At 46.6% G+C, this 13,220-nt stretch overlaps 1 pseudogene; it reads left to right on the top strand.

Moving 5' to 3' along the window:
• The window catches only part of LOC136640514 (zinc finger protein 208-like), a 74,942-nt pseudogene that overhangs the window by 30,292 nt on the left and 31,430 nt on the right, over nucleotides 1-13,220 (top strand).

Below are 13,220 nucleotides of genomic sequence, written 5' to 3'. Positions count from 1 at the left end.
TCTTCACTTGTCGTGGAACCCTAGACATCAAAGAACCTACACAGGGAGAATCTCTATAAATGCACCAAATGGGGAAAGCACTTCAGTCGGAGAACCTGATATTGAATCAAAGAACCCACACGGGGTGAAGCCATAGAATTTACGAGTGAGGTGAGAGCTTTCACTATAGAGCACTAGTTCCCAAACATCACCTACAAAAATATCACTTTTCCAGCTAATGAAGCCTCTGTAGCTGTAGTGGTGATTGGGCACCAGTGCTGCCCCCAGAAGCAGTTTTTAAACCCTTGTTGCACATAGCCTAATCTGTGCTGTCAGCTTCACGAACCACCAGAAATTGGGTCATGACCCACTGGTGGGCCACAAGCTCACAGTTTGAGGACCACTGCAGTAACCTATAAGACACATCAAGTTAGCAAAGTAGGATCGGAACCACATCAGTGCTTTGAGTGAGAAAAGAACCTCCATTCACTCAAGTAGTTCTGGGTACCAAAATCATGAAACTTGGTTGTCAATGAATTCAGCAGAAGATGTACACATGGGGCCCTGGTATCTGCAGGGGATACTTTCTGGGGTCCGTGGATACTGAAATCCACTGATGATGAAATTCACAATTGGCCCATTTAAGCCCTCCGAAGGGGACTGCATCTGTGCCCTTGGGACCAGCGTGGACACAGATCCGCGGATGCAGAATTAGTGGATATTGAGAACCCATCTGTATGTCAATATTGAGTAGAAATGAGGGAGGAGGGGCAAGCAGCTAGTGAGCAGACGTGTTTTTAGGGGCTCCTGAAAACAGTCTCTTTCTTCCCAAAATCTGTGGTCCTGAGAAGATCCGAGGATTACTGTCAGGAGAGACGTGACCATCCAGATGGTGTAAGGAACCTGGGAGAACAAAGCCCAACCGGTGGGAGGGCCGTTCTCTGAGGAGAAATCCAGCCGTCCAATGGCAGTAATTCGGGAGGCTGCGGCGAAGCTGCAATTAAGCGGCGGCGCCCGTGTGGAGATACCATATGCAAAGAAAACTGAAGCTGGAAACCTAAGGTAAGTGTTAGCGTTGAAGATTTTAAAGGGTTAATCTAACTTCTCTTTAGATGAGGAAAAATAACTGAAATAGGAGCCAAAAAGGAGACTGGTGTTTCCGTTAAAACCAGGATAGGAAAGCTATTATGTCAAGTTGATCTGCAGAGAGAAAACATGCACGTCATAGCTGTCCCAAAAGGAAAATTCCAGACTTTTGTGTAACAAAGTTGTAGGACATGAACTTTTCCTTAGAAGGGTAAAATCATTTTCCAGTTAGAGCTGGGACCATGCATCAAGCAGTGTCGTATATGCCTAATAAGGAAGTGGAAATGACATACAGTATCACATGGCAATGTCACATGAGTAAGTTGTTTGTTACACCCTATAAGTGAGAAGTTCTGGGTGTGGTTCTCTGAGAGACTGGGAAGAGGGCCTGTGTCCATACTACGTAGATTAAATCTGGCCTGTATAACTTTGTAAATAGCTGTAAAATAAAGTCTTTTAAATCTTTTAAAAGCCTGTGTCTGTTTAGCATTGACTCAGTAGGCAAGAATATCAAAAACTTTCCAACATTAGCTTTGTTATGCAAAGCTTGACTTTGATTGGGTGACTTGGCAAAAGGCCCTGATTATGCTAGATGTGTTAATGAGAGAGAGAGAGAGAGAGAGAGAGAGAGAGAGGGAGGAGTGGAGGAGGATCCCCCCTCTCAATTATCTATAGCAGTGTTTCTCAAACTGTGGGTCCGGACCCACTAGGTGGGTCATGTGCCAATTTCAGGTGTGTCCCCATTCATTTCAATATTTTATTTTTAATATACTAGACTTGATGCCACCATGGGATGTGACTGCATTCGGGGAAATGTTGCAGACCTGTACTTTTAACAGGCTACTATGTATATTCTGTTAGCTCTTTGCTCTGGCACAGTCAGAAGTGGTATGCAAACAGTTGATTCAGGGCAAGTTGTCAGAAGTTGTGATAGCGTGACTGCCTGTGCAGCCAGGCCCTAATGAACCGGGCAAAACCAGATTGGGTGCTGAATCCCATTTAAGCCACTCCCTGCAGCGCCACCTGTGTGTGGGTGAAATGAGAAGCTACTGCAGGAGACCTTGTCGGAACAAACACTGCAAATGACCGTGGACTGACTTTGACTTTGACTTGAGGATACTGGACTGTAACCAGGTAACTCTGAACTGCTGTATATGTGTATGACCTGGATTGCTGTAACAATGCTGTATATGGTTCTGTACTCAAATATAATTGCACTTGAAGACTCTGCTGTGTCTGCATGTTTGACTGTACCCTGCTCTGAAGTAGGACATACCCTAGACATACCTAACATATTCTTTTAACAATGATAGTCAAGGGGACTGACTCCTGCGTAAGTGTTGGTAGGATTGCAGCCTAGGATTGTTAAAAATGTTCTTGCTTGATGATGTCACTTCCAGTCATGACATCACTTCCGGTGGGTCCCGAGAGATTCTTTCCCTAAAAAGTGGGTCTCAGTGCTAAATCTTTGAGAAACACCGATCTATAGACTTGTGAAGATACGCCGAGCTTTTTGTGGGATATATGCGGGTCACAACTTTAACATTATATCTTTAAAGTTTGATGTGGATTGCAATCCAAATTGTTTTCGGATACAGTCTCTCTTCGAAGCTGGAAGTGCTTTTTCCCTTTGCATCGGAATGATGTGGCAGTGGATTATGATTGCAATACTGGGGCGGTGTATACTGGAATACTGGGGTGGTGAGTTTGTTTTTGTTTCGCTTCTCTCCCTGTGGGAAATCGACTGTACTGTGCTGTTAATTTACATTCCTTCTGTAAGAAAGATAAGAGCGAACCTCAAGTGAGGTTGGCATGGCATCCTTGAAGTGGAAGTAAGGAGATCAGTACGCTGTGAACATCTAGTGGATTAAAGGGAAATTCTGTGGTATTTTATCTGTACACAATTGGTTTGTGATGTGATGAATCGATATTAATAATTGATTTGAAAGTGATAATATTTGATATTTGAGTCTCACAGGTGGGAGAAAAAATAATGATGGGCAAAGGAGCTAAAGAAGTTCGAAGCTCACCAGTCTCGGAAGTGGGTCTGGGAAAGTTGATGACGCAAGAAGACCCGAAAGGAAAAGACTGGAATCAAATAAAGTAAGAAAATATGGAGAAATTACTTGCAATGGGACAGCCATGAGCAAATCAATCTTCACAGGTTCAAATCAGTTTGGAAACTCTCAACAAATGAATGAGTTGAGTGTGCAGTTGAAAGATACAAAGAGACTAACCAGAAAACAAACAAAAGATTCGGAAATGGGAAAAAACGACAATGAAAGATGAAGCTAAAATAGTGTATCGAAAAAGATCAACAGGATGAAGAGGCAACGTTAACCGAGATGCAGATGAAGAGAGCAGCACGGATGTGAAGAATACAAAACTTGCCAGATCAAAAAGGAGAAGATACATTTCAATTAATTGGTGAATTAATAGCAGATTGGATTGATTGCCCAAAAGAGGAGATAGATTTAGATACCGTAAGAAGAGTCAGTACATTATATATAAGGAAACATGATCTGCCCAGGGAAATCCATGTGAGATTCATCAGCATTGGCTACAGAGATAAATTACTGAAGCTATCACAGGAGAAAGAGTGGACGGTTGATGGAAATAGATTTAAACTATTGAAGCAGGTCCGGTGGAGAGTACGAGAGAATTGATAGAAGACTGAGAACTTAGTCAAATTCTTAAGAGGAAAGGGAATGTCATACAGATGGCTTTTACGGAAGGTATTCTCTTTCAATTCCAGTAACAGGGATATACATATAAATTTAATAATGAAAGTGGTGAGAAGAGAAGAATTAGTAGAACAAATAGAGCAGTGGTTCTCACACATTTAGAATGAGAATCTCTTAGGACCCACTAGAAGTGATGTCATGACCAGAAGTTACATCATCAAGCAGGAAAATTTTTAACAATCCTAGGTTGTTAAATGTTATGTAATGTTATGTAAATATAAAGTTATATAGTAGCTTGTTAAAAGTACAGGTCTGTAACATTTCCCCAAATGCAGTCACATGCCATGGTAGTATCCTCTCATATATTGAAAATAAAACATTCAAATCAATGGGGACCCACCTGAAATTGACTCGCGACCCACCTAGTGGGTCCCGACCCACAGTTTGAGGAACACTGAAAAAAAGGATTTAGAACAGGAATCAGAGGTAAAAAAAAATAGACTGATACAAAGAAAACAGAAGAATTGGAGAAGAAAGAGATTTAAGGGGTGAGTGGCAGACATTCACCAATAACAAGAACAAAAAGACAAAAGGAAAGATAATGAGTACAAAGAAGCATGATGGTTGAAGGAAGCTGGAGTATTTACTTAGTCAAGATAGGGCACAATCCTAACCAGGTCTACTCAGAAGTAAGTCCTCTTTTGTTCAATGGGGCATACTGTCAGGAAAGTGTGGTTAGGATTGCAGCCTTAATGGGTTAAACCCACTTTAGAAATCTAAAGTCTTCTTTAAATATAAAAATTAAATATGAATATAACAGTTTTATAGATAAGAACATAAGAACAGCCCCCTATGAAATTGGTAAAAATGAATCCAAATGTATCAAAATATTGCTGAAAATATAAGTGTTTGGAAGGATTATTTTACTGCATGTGGTGGTAATGTAAGCAAAAAGATGCAGTTATATTGGAGAATGGTAAAGAGTTTAGTACAAGAGATTGCTGATTTTGTTAACCCTTTGAAAACAGAATTATTTTTTGTTTAATATTATTTTAGATGTTATACATAAAGAAAATTATGTGTATTTGGCGCGTGGCCTCTAGGAACCCAAGTGACTCTGGGAACTAAGTGCCAGGTAAGGCACAGCGAGTTTAGCCTCAGTGCGAGTTCAGCAGCAGGGTGAGGAAACCAGGGCCCCAGATACCACTCTTCTCTTCCCTTGAGAAGAGAGCTGCTAACCAGTGTAGGGTTTTTTCATACCCCTAAATAAAAACAACAATAAAAGCTATACAGTCAGACAGACAGCAGCAGGGCGGGGGCTATCCAGTGTTCTGCATTGAGTGCTACATGTATGACTATATGCCTCTGGGGCATAAGTCATGGGTGTGTCCTTGGTGCAAAGAGCTCCAGGGACTCAGGGAACACGTCCGCTCCCTTGAAGCCTTGATGGCTGACCTGGAGAAGCAGAGGCAGGCAGAGAAGGACAATGGGGAGACTTCTGGGGACATAAGAACATGAGAACAGCCCCACTGGATCAGGCCATAGGCCCATCTAGTCCAGCTTCCTGTATCTCACAGCGGCCCACCAAATGCCCCAGATAACAAGAGACCTCATCCTGGTGCCCTCCCTTGCATCTGGCATTCTGACATAGCCCATTTCTAAAATCAGGAGGTTGCGCATACACATCAAGGATTGTACCCCATAATGGATTTTTCCTCCAGAAACTTGTCCAATCCCCTTTTAAAGGCGTCCAGGCCAGTCGCCATCACCACATCCTGTGGCAAGGAGTTCCACAGACCAACCACACGCTGAGTAAAGATATATTTTCTTTTCTCTGTCCTAACTCTCCCAACACTCAATTTTAGTGGATGTCCCCTGGTTCTGGTGTTATGTGAGAGTGTAAAGAGCATCTCCCTATCCACTCTGTCCATCCCCTGCATAATTTTATATGTCTCAATCATGTCCCCCCTCAGGCGCCTCTTTTCTAGACCGAAGAGGCCCAAACGCCGTAGCCTTTCCTCATAAGGAAGGCGCCCCAGCCCCGTAATCATAATAGTCGCTCTCTTTTTCACCTTTTCCATTTGCACTATGTCTTTTTTGAGATGCGGTGACCAGAACTGGAAACAATAATCCAGGTGTGGCTTTACCATCGATTTGTACAACGGCATTATAATATTAGCCATTTTTGTTTTCAATACCTTTCCTAATGATCCCAAGCATAGAATTGCCCTTCTTCACTGCCGCCGCACATTGGGTCGACACTTTCATCGACCTGTCCACCACCACCCCAAGATCTCTCTTCTGATCTGTCACAGACAGCTCAGAACCCATCAGCCTATATCTAAAGTTTTGATTTTTTGCCCCAATGTGCATGACTTTACACTTACTGACATTGAAGTGCATCTGCCATTTTGTTGCCCATTCTGCCAGTCTGGAGAGATCCTTCTGGAGCTCCTCACAATCACTCCTGGTCTTCACCACTCGGAAAAGTTTGGTGTCATCCACAAACTTTGCAACCTCACTGCTCAACCCTGTGTCCAGGTAATTTATGAAGAGGTTGAAAAGCACCGGTCCCAGGACAGATCCTTGGGGCACACTGCTTTTCATTTCTCTCCATTGTGAAAATTGCCCATTGACACCCATTGTATTGCAGCTGTGGTCTACCTGTACGGTGCTTTCCTTGCAGGAGTTCTCCATAAAGGAGATCCTTTGGCATCCGGCCATCATCCATTCTCACGACATGACCGAGCCAACGCAGGCGTCTCTGTTTCAGCAGTACATACATGCTAGGGATTCCAGCTCATTCCAGGACTGTGTTGTTTGGAAATTTGTCCTACCAGGTGATGCCGAGGATGCGTTGGAGGCAGCGCATGTGGAAAGCGCTCAGTTTCCTCTCCTGTTGTGAGCGAAGAGTCCATGACTCGCTGCAGTACAGAAGTGTACTCAGGACGCAAGCTCTGTAGACCTAGATTTTGTTATGTTCCGTCAGCTTCTTGTTGGACCAGACTCTCTTTGTGAGTCTGGAAATCTGGTAGCTGCTTTACTGATGCGTCTGTTTAGCTCGATATCGATATCATGCCCAGTACAAGCAGAACTATTATCAATTTAATTCAATTTTCACATTTTTATGTCGCTCTTTCTCCAAGAAGCTCAGGGTGCAATACATGGTTCTTCCCCTCCTCACAACAACCCTGTGAGGTAGATGAAGCTGTGTGTCTACTACCTGGTAGTGAGATCGCGACACGAGCCTCCAGACAGCAGCAGAGGGCTCAGCAGGGCAAAACCGTGCAGTGCAAAAACCCTCCCGCCTGCCCTCACCCTCTCACCACTGTTTAGAGCAGTCATTTTCAACCACCGTGCTGTGGCACACTGGTGTGCCGCAAGCAGTCCACAGGTGTGTCACAGGAATTTGGGGAAAGGTCATTCATTAGTGGGGCCAATGGGGGATGTGAGCCTCCACTGGAAGCATGGTGTGCCTTGTCAATTGTCGAAAGACTGATGGTGCACCTTGACTGTTTTAATGTCAGTGTGCCATGAGATGAAAACGACTGAAAATAGCTGTGGTAGAGAAACCAAATGTGTGCCCAGAATGTGGGCAAAGTTTCTGCCATCTCCCTGGTTTGATGAATCATCAGAAACTCCGTGCCAAGCTGAAGCCAGAACAAGCTCACTCTGGGAGCTCTGCAGACCTACAAGTTGCCATGAAGCTCACTGGGCCAGTCTCCATCTCTCAGCTCAGCCTACATCACAGGGTTGTTGTGAGAAAAGCATGGGGTTGGGGAGAGAACTAAGGTCCTGAGGGAATGCACCATGTAACTAGCCTCTCACCATCAGGCTCTGGAGACCAAAAAAGCTTAAGAACTGCTGATCTAGAGGACTGGCCTTCGGTCTGTAAGTTTGTGCAAGCAGAAGTTGCTATCTTATCATTGTTACATATCTTTTTTTTAAAAAAGTGTGTAGAACTCATGACTGTGAAGGGAAACCTGAAATTGTGCAAGTAACGGCTGGTGAACTCTCTGGATCCATGAAGGGGTGGGAATCGACTGGACCAACTTTTACATCTTGGCAGTGATCTCAGTGTGTGTCTGCATAGCACCAAATAGTGCCAAACAGTACAGATTCCATGAGCGAAATGCAAGTTCCATTTGGATGAAACACTTGGGAGGAAGGAGGGGCAGTAGCAGCTGCTCTTAAGAAGCAGCTGGTCTCTGCCAGTGCCCATATCTGCCTATAGTTCTTGTCTCCATACATTTGTCAGACGTTGTAGCTCCACGTGAGTCACTGGCTATCAGTGCTTCATGTGGCAGAGAGTTCCATAGTTTAAGCACATGCATTTGCTACTTCATCTGCTCTAATTCTACCTACAGATCCACTTTATTTCTCTTCTGGCACCAGCCGCTGGACATCCTAGTGTGATGCTGAAAACAGACTTGACTAGAACTAGATTAAGATAAGAAGCACCCTGTGGAATCAGACCAAGCGTCCATCTCCTGCAGGAGTTGGCTCCTAACCATGGCCAGCCAGATGCTTCCAGCGGAAGGGAAGGCAACAGTCTTTCCTTGCTGTATGTTTATTCACTGACACCTTGACCGCTGTGAAGTGTTTTTGTCACTGCAGGTCCAGCTGCAAGGAAAGCTTCCCCTGGAGGCCTTCTGCCTGTCATGCAGCTATTGACAACCCCAGGAGATCAGTCAGAAAAGGGGGGGGGCAGCTTCACCTGGAGCCTTGCTCTTTTGATCCAAGGTCCAAGGCTGGAGAGAGAAAACGGGGGGGGGGGGAGAGAATTTCACAGGAAAGAGTCTTTCTCATTCCCCCCACTCTAGAAACTTTCTGTTCCCTTAATCCTTTTCCGGTTCAGTTAGGAAAGCAAGCAGATCTGACTCTGAGAGGGGCAGAGGGAGGGAAGGAGAGAGGGGAGCAGATGGTCTGATTCCTAGAGAAGGGCCAGAGTGTGAGATGGGAGGATGTTTAAAGAAAAAAGAAGTCAGTTTTCTTCCTGTCCCACCTCCCTCCACTCTGTCCTTGGAGAAGGGAAATGGCATGTCCCTCTCTCCCTCCCTCCCTTCCCGGCATTGGAGCAATGGAGCAGATTCTGAGATCTCAAGGAGAAGGTGAAGAGTCATTGGGGAGAAAATATATGAAGCGAGGGAGAGGGGAACATGCAAACAGCAGTGGGGCTGTTTCTGGATCCTTCCAAAGACCCATGGAGTCGGCAACATTCCAAAAGTGGCTCTACATTACTGGGCTAGGAGTTCATTTACCAGTTCATTCATTTCGTACTTCTCTTCTTTATTGGAATGCAAGAACTCTGGCTGGAGCAGACTCAACGTTTACGAAGTCCAGTCAGATGTCTGTGGGTGGTCCCCAAACAGGGCAGGGAGGCAGGTCCTCCAAGAGGGGTTTTATCAGGGGGTAGAAAAGTTCTTTTGTGCCACTTCCCAAAGGGGGAGGGGAAAGGATGGAACAGAGTGCAGGAGGGTGGTGACAAGGGTGGGCAAGCCTTTCCCCAAAGGCTGCAGAGAAGACCCCCTGAGTATCTCTGGCCAGATTACCAGGAGAGGCAGATGCTTGCAGGACACAGCTGAACCTGCCACTCTCCCTTCTGCACCCCAGTCCAATGCCCCGAGCTCGTCCTCCTTTGCACTGGGTCCAGGGGTGGCAGCGCATCAGGGGCACCCAGAAGCCTCCTCCCTCCCCAAAGGCTGCAGCAAAGGTAGTGTGAGCATCTTTGGCAAAAGGAACAAAGAACTACACTTCCCAGCATGCTCTGGATCCAGGCGGGGCAGTGCTCAAGCATTCCAGGGGACTCAAGTTCCGCCTCTCTTGCCTGCTTGGAGGAGGTCTTGGCGGAGGCTGGCAAAGGAGAAGGACCCTGGTTGCTTTGCTACCACCAAGCGCAGGCAGGATCTTCCCTTTGCACTCTGCACTGGAGGAGAGTCTGTGGCTGCAGAGGTGGGTGGTCTGTGCGACACCCAGGAATAGTGCAGTGGGGAGGGGAGGCTCTTCCCTTGGGTGCATTCAGAGTACCTGGCATGTTGCACTGGGGAGGGGGGCTCGCCTGTGGACCTCCCTGTGCTGGAGGAGGGAGGGAGAGGACGATCCCCTGTCCTGAGCACAGATTCTCTCTGGGGAAACTTGCTAGAAATGGCTGCGCCAATTATCACAACCACAAAGGCGGTTGCTGTTGGAGTGGGGGGTGTTTAATAGTGCGCAAGAAAGTCATTTATGGGCCACCTCTGGTCCTATCACACATTTTCCAACACAACACCTGATGCTAGAATTTCTTCAGAGGTTGGGGAAGAGAGGAGGTCAAAATCCAGACCTCCCCTTGAGACTTTCACTCCAGAATGTCTCCATCTGCTGCCTTCCAGGCTCTGGGACAGGACGTGATGCTGAGAAGACCCAGCCCTGACCTGCCTTGTTCTTTCTGCTCCCACAGACTGCAGACTGGCAACCCGGATTCAGTGTGGATCAGCTCTTCCTCTCTCGGACTTCCAAATGGGTACCACAGATCCAGCTCAGGTATGAAGTTTTAGGAGTACATTGGTAGTTCTCTGGTGGGGAGCCACGAGCAGGACAGTTGCAACACGTGTAAAAGTCTGTTGCCGCTTACAGACAATACAGCAAAAGGCTACTGTGAACATTTGAAATGTTGACTTATCAAGTATCTCAATGAAAAAATTAAGATGAAGTCATTTCTGCCCAACGTTGCATCTACACAACAAGGATCAAACAGGTACACCTGTGGGTTGGGCAGAAATGGGTTAAGGAAGGAAGGAAGTTGAAAAAAAAGGAGTTCTAGAAAGACTATGGTAATTTCTCAAACTGTGGGTCAGGACCCACTAGGCCAATTTCAGGTGGGTCCCCATTCATTTCAATATTTTAGTTTAATTCGTTAGACTTGATGCTCCCCTAGTATGTGACTGCATTTGGGGAAATGTAACAGACCTGTACTTTTAACAAGCTACTATGTATATTCATTGAACAATGATAGTAAATGGACTTACTCCTGGGTAAGTGTGGGTAGGGTTGCAGCCTAGGATTGTTAAAAATTTCCCTGCTTGATGATGTCACTTCCGGTCACGACATCATTTCCGGTGGGTCATGACAGATTCACATTCTAAAAAGTTGGTCCCGATGCTAAATGTGTGAGAACCATTCTGGTCTACTGGTTTAAGCAGTATTGTCTTCAGCAGGTCTGTAGCCTTAACAGGAAGCTACACACCTCCTGCCGTAAAGTTTTCCAGGACAAATCCACGTTCACCATCCAAGGCAGGAATACTCTACTTCACGCATAGGAGGCTGAGATATGGAGTCAGACCCTCAGTCTGCCTGTCCCAGGCTGTGTATTCAGACTGGCAGCAATACCCCAAGAGTCCCAGGCACGGCCTGGCTTGGCTGAAATCCTGGACACTTCAGTTGGAGATTTCCCAGATTGACAGCACAGTCTTAAATTGTGCCTGCAGCGGACCCTGCAGTGGCCAAAGGTGTTGCAAATGTCCGTAAGAGTAGGCAGTGCCTGTGGGGGGGGGGCTGGTACCCTGCTGGTGCTCTATCCAGGCCACTGGCTGAGGTATGTACACCGCTGAGCGGTGCAGCGGCTTTGGGAGGGTGGTGAAAGTTCCGGAGAGGGAAGAGGGGGTGTTTCTGGGCAGAGGCAGATTGGGGGGTGGGTGAATTGGGCCTGGGAGGGTGGCAGGGTCAGCAGGTGTCTCCTATGCCGTATCCTGACCTCTCTCCAGGGCGAGCCAGTGTTACACTAGGATGCTTGGACGTCTGCTAGCTATATAGCTGGTGGAGATTCAAGTAACCCCATAGGACTGGCTGGGATGTTATTTGTGGTAACAGGAAAAACTCCCCTCTACCCACCTCCTCACCTGTGCTGGCTGCTGCGCAGGCCTTGGTTGTACCAGTGCAGGTGAGGACTGGGCTGCCCATTACTGAAGAATAAGGCCTCCCTCCTTAAAAGCCTTGACAGGATATTGATGAGAACTGTCCTCTCCCAGCAGATCATTCAAAATCTTCCCTCCTGACAGCAGTCATGTAAGCAGAAGAGCAGAGAAGATGCCAATGAGAAGAGCAAATGCCCAGCTTCCTTGTTCAGCTTTCCCCAAATGTTTTTATCCATTCTGTGGAGTCTAAACTGCTGAAAAAACTATCTGGATCCATGATTAGGAAAATATTATACTTGATGCCTGAAAATAACAGGATTCTTATGGTGAGGAAAGGAAGTGTGAATGTTTTGTCTGGATTGGGTGCCACTCCTTTCCTGCCTGTGCTGGAGATGCGGAGGAAGTTCTGGGGTCCTGGACACTGTCTGAGGGTGTTTTGTTCTTGCAGGGTCCAGTGATTTTCAAGGATGTGGCCGTGCATTTCACCGAGAAAGAGGCAGCTCTGCTGGACCCAGACCAAAGAGCCTTGTACAGGGAAGTCATGCTGGAGAATTACCGGAATGTGGCCTCTGTGGGTAAGGGGGCTCCTTCCATCATGTGGCCAATGACTTTTTCTAGCCTTTTTCATGTTCAGGAAGACATTTTTCCTGCCTCTAAAACAGGAATTGGCATCCTATGGCCCGTGAGCTGAATCTGGTCTGCCAAACAACATCACCCAGCCCTGTGAGACCCCAAACCCAGTAGATGGCCCCAGCCCCAAAGACTATGCTGTGCCCCCCTCTCCCCTTTTCTTCCTTGATATATGGCAGCTACAAGGCAGGGGTGAGTCAATATCATGATCATGGGGTTAAAGGTTTATGCTAAGCAGAGGGTGAAGCCATTCAGCACAAACCGCGGCACTGATGGTACTGCCGCTGCCAAGCACATGGGGGGGAAGAGCTCCCCCACCTGAGAACTCCAGCATTAATCTCTTTGTAGTTCAGGCCCTGTGATTCTGATGTTTGCTCAGAACAGAATATGGGTAGCATACAGCTGGCTTGCTAGGATGTGTAGTGAGTGTGCCACTCAAGAGTCATGAGGCTCTGCACCACCGAGATGAAACTTAACTGGGACTCCCCAGCATCACCTCTCATGCAACAAGGCAAGACTCCAAAATGCTCCAAAATGCAAAATGAAGTAGCAGAGGGAGGCGAGCCCAGAAGCCTGGAGCACCAGCATGAAACAGGTTGAGCCAGCTTGGCTTGCAAAGTGCCCACACAGCATGGAACACAAGGTGGTATCAGGGTCAAGTGCGCACCTCTTGGAGGGTGCAGCACTCACAGAGCCAAGCCAGATGGATCAGCCTCCTGAATGAACTTGAGCTGAACCAAACTGCATCCATCAACAGAATTGGAGCAGGATTCAGTGCACATCTATTCAGAAGGAAGTCCCACTGTGTCCAGTAGGGTTTCTCTGCAGAAGCAAAAGGAGTGCAGCCTGCAGGCCTAAATGGGACTGTGTGCATGACTGTGGTCATGGGGGGGAGAGAGGAAGAAGGGAAATCATTTTCCAGAGAGGAGGTTAAAGGGCTGGTCATTGT

The sequence above is a fragment of the Tiliqua scincoides genome, chromosome 2 (genome assembly GCF_035046505.1).
Source record: "Tiliqua scincoides isolate rTilSci1 chromosome 2, rTilSci1.hap2, whole genome shotgun sequence".
Classification (NCBI taxonomy): domain Eukaryota; kingdom Metazoa; phylum Chordata; class Lepidosauria; order Squamata; family Scincidae; genus Tiliqua; species Tiliqua scincoides.
This window is presented reverse-complemented; position numbering and strand designations above follow the sequence as displayed.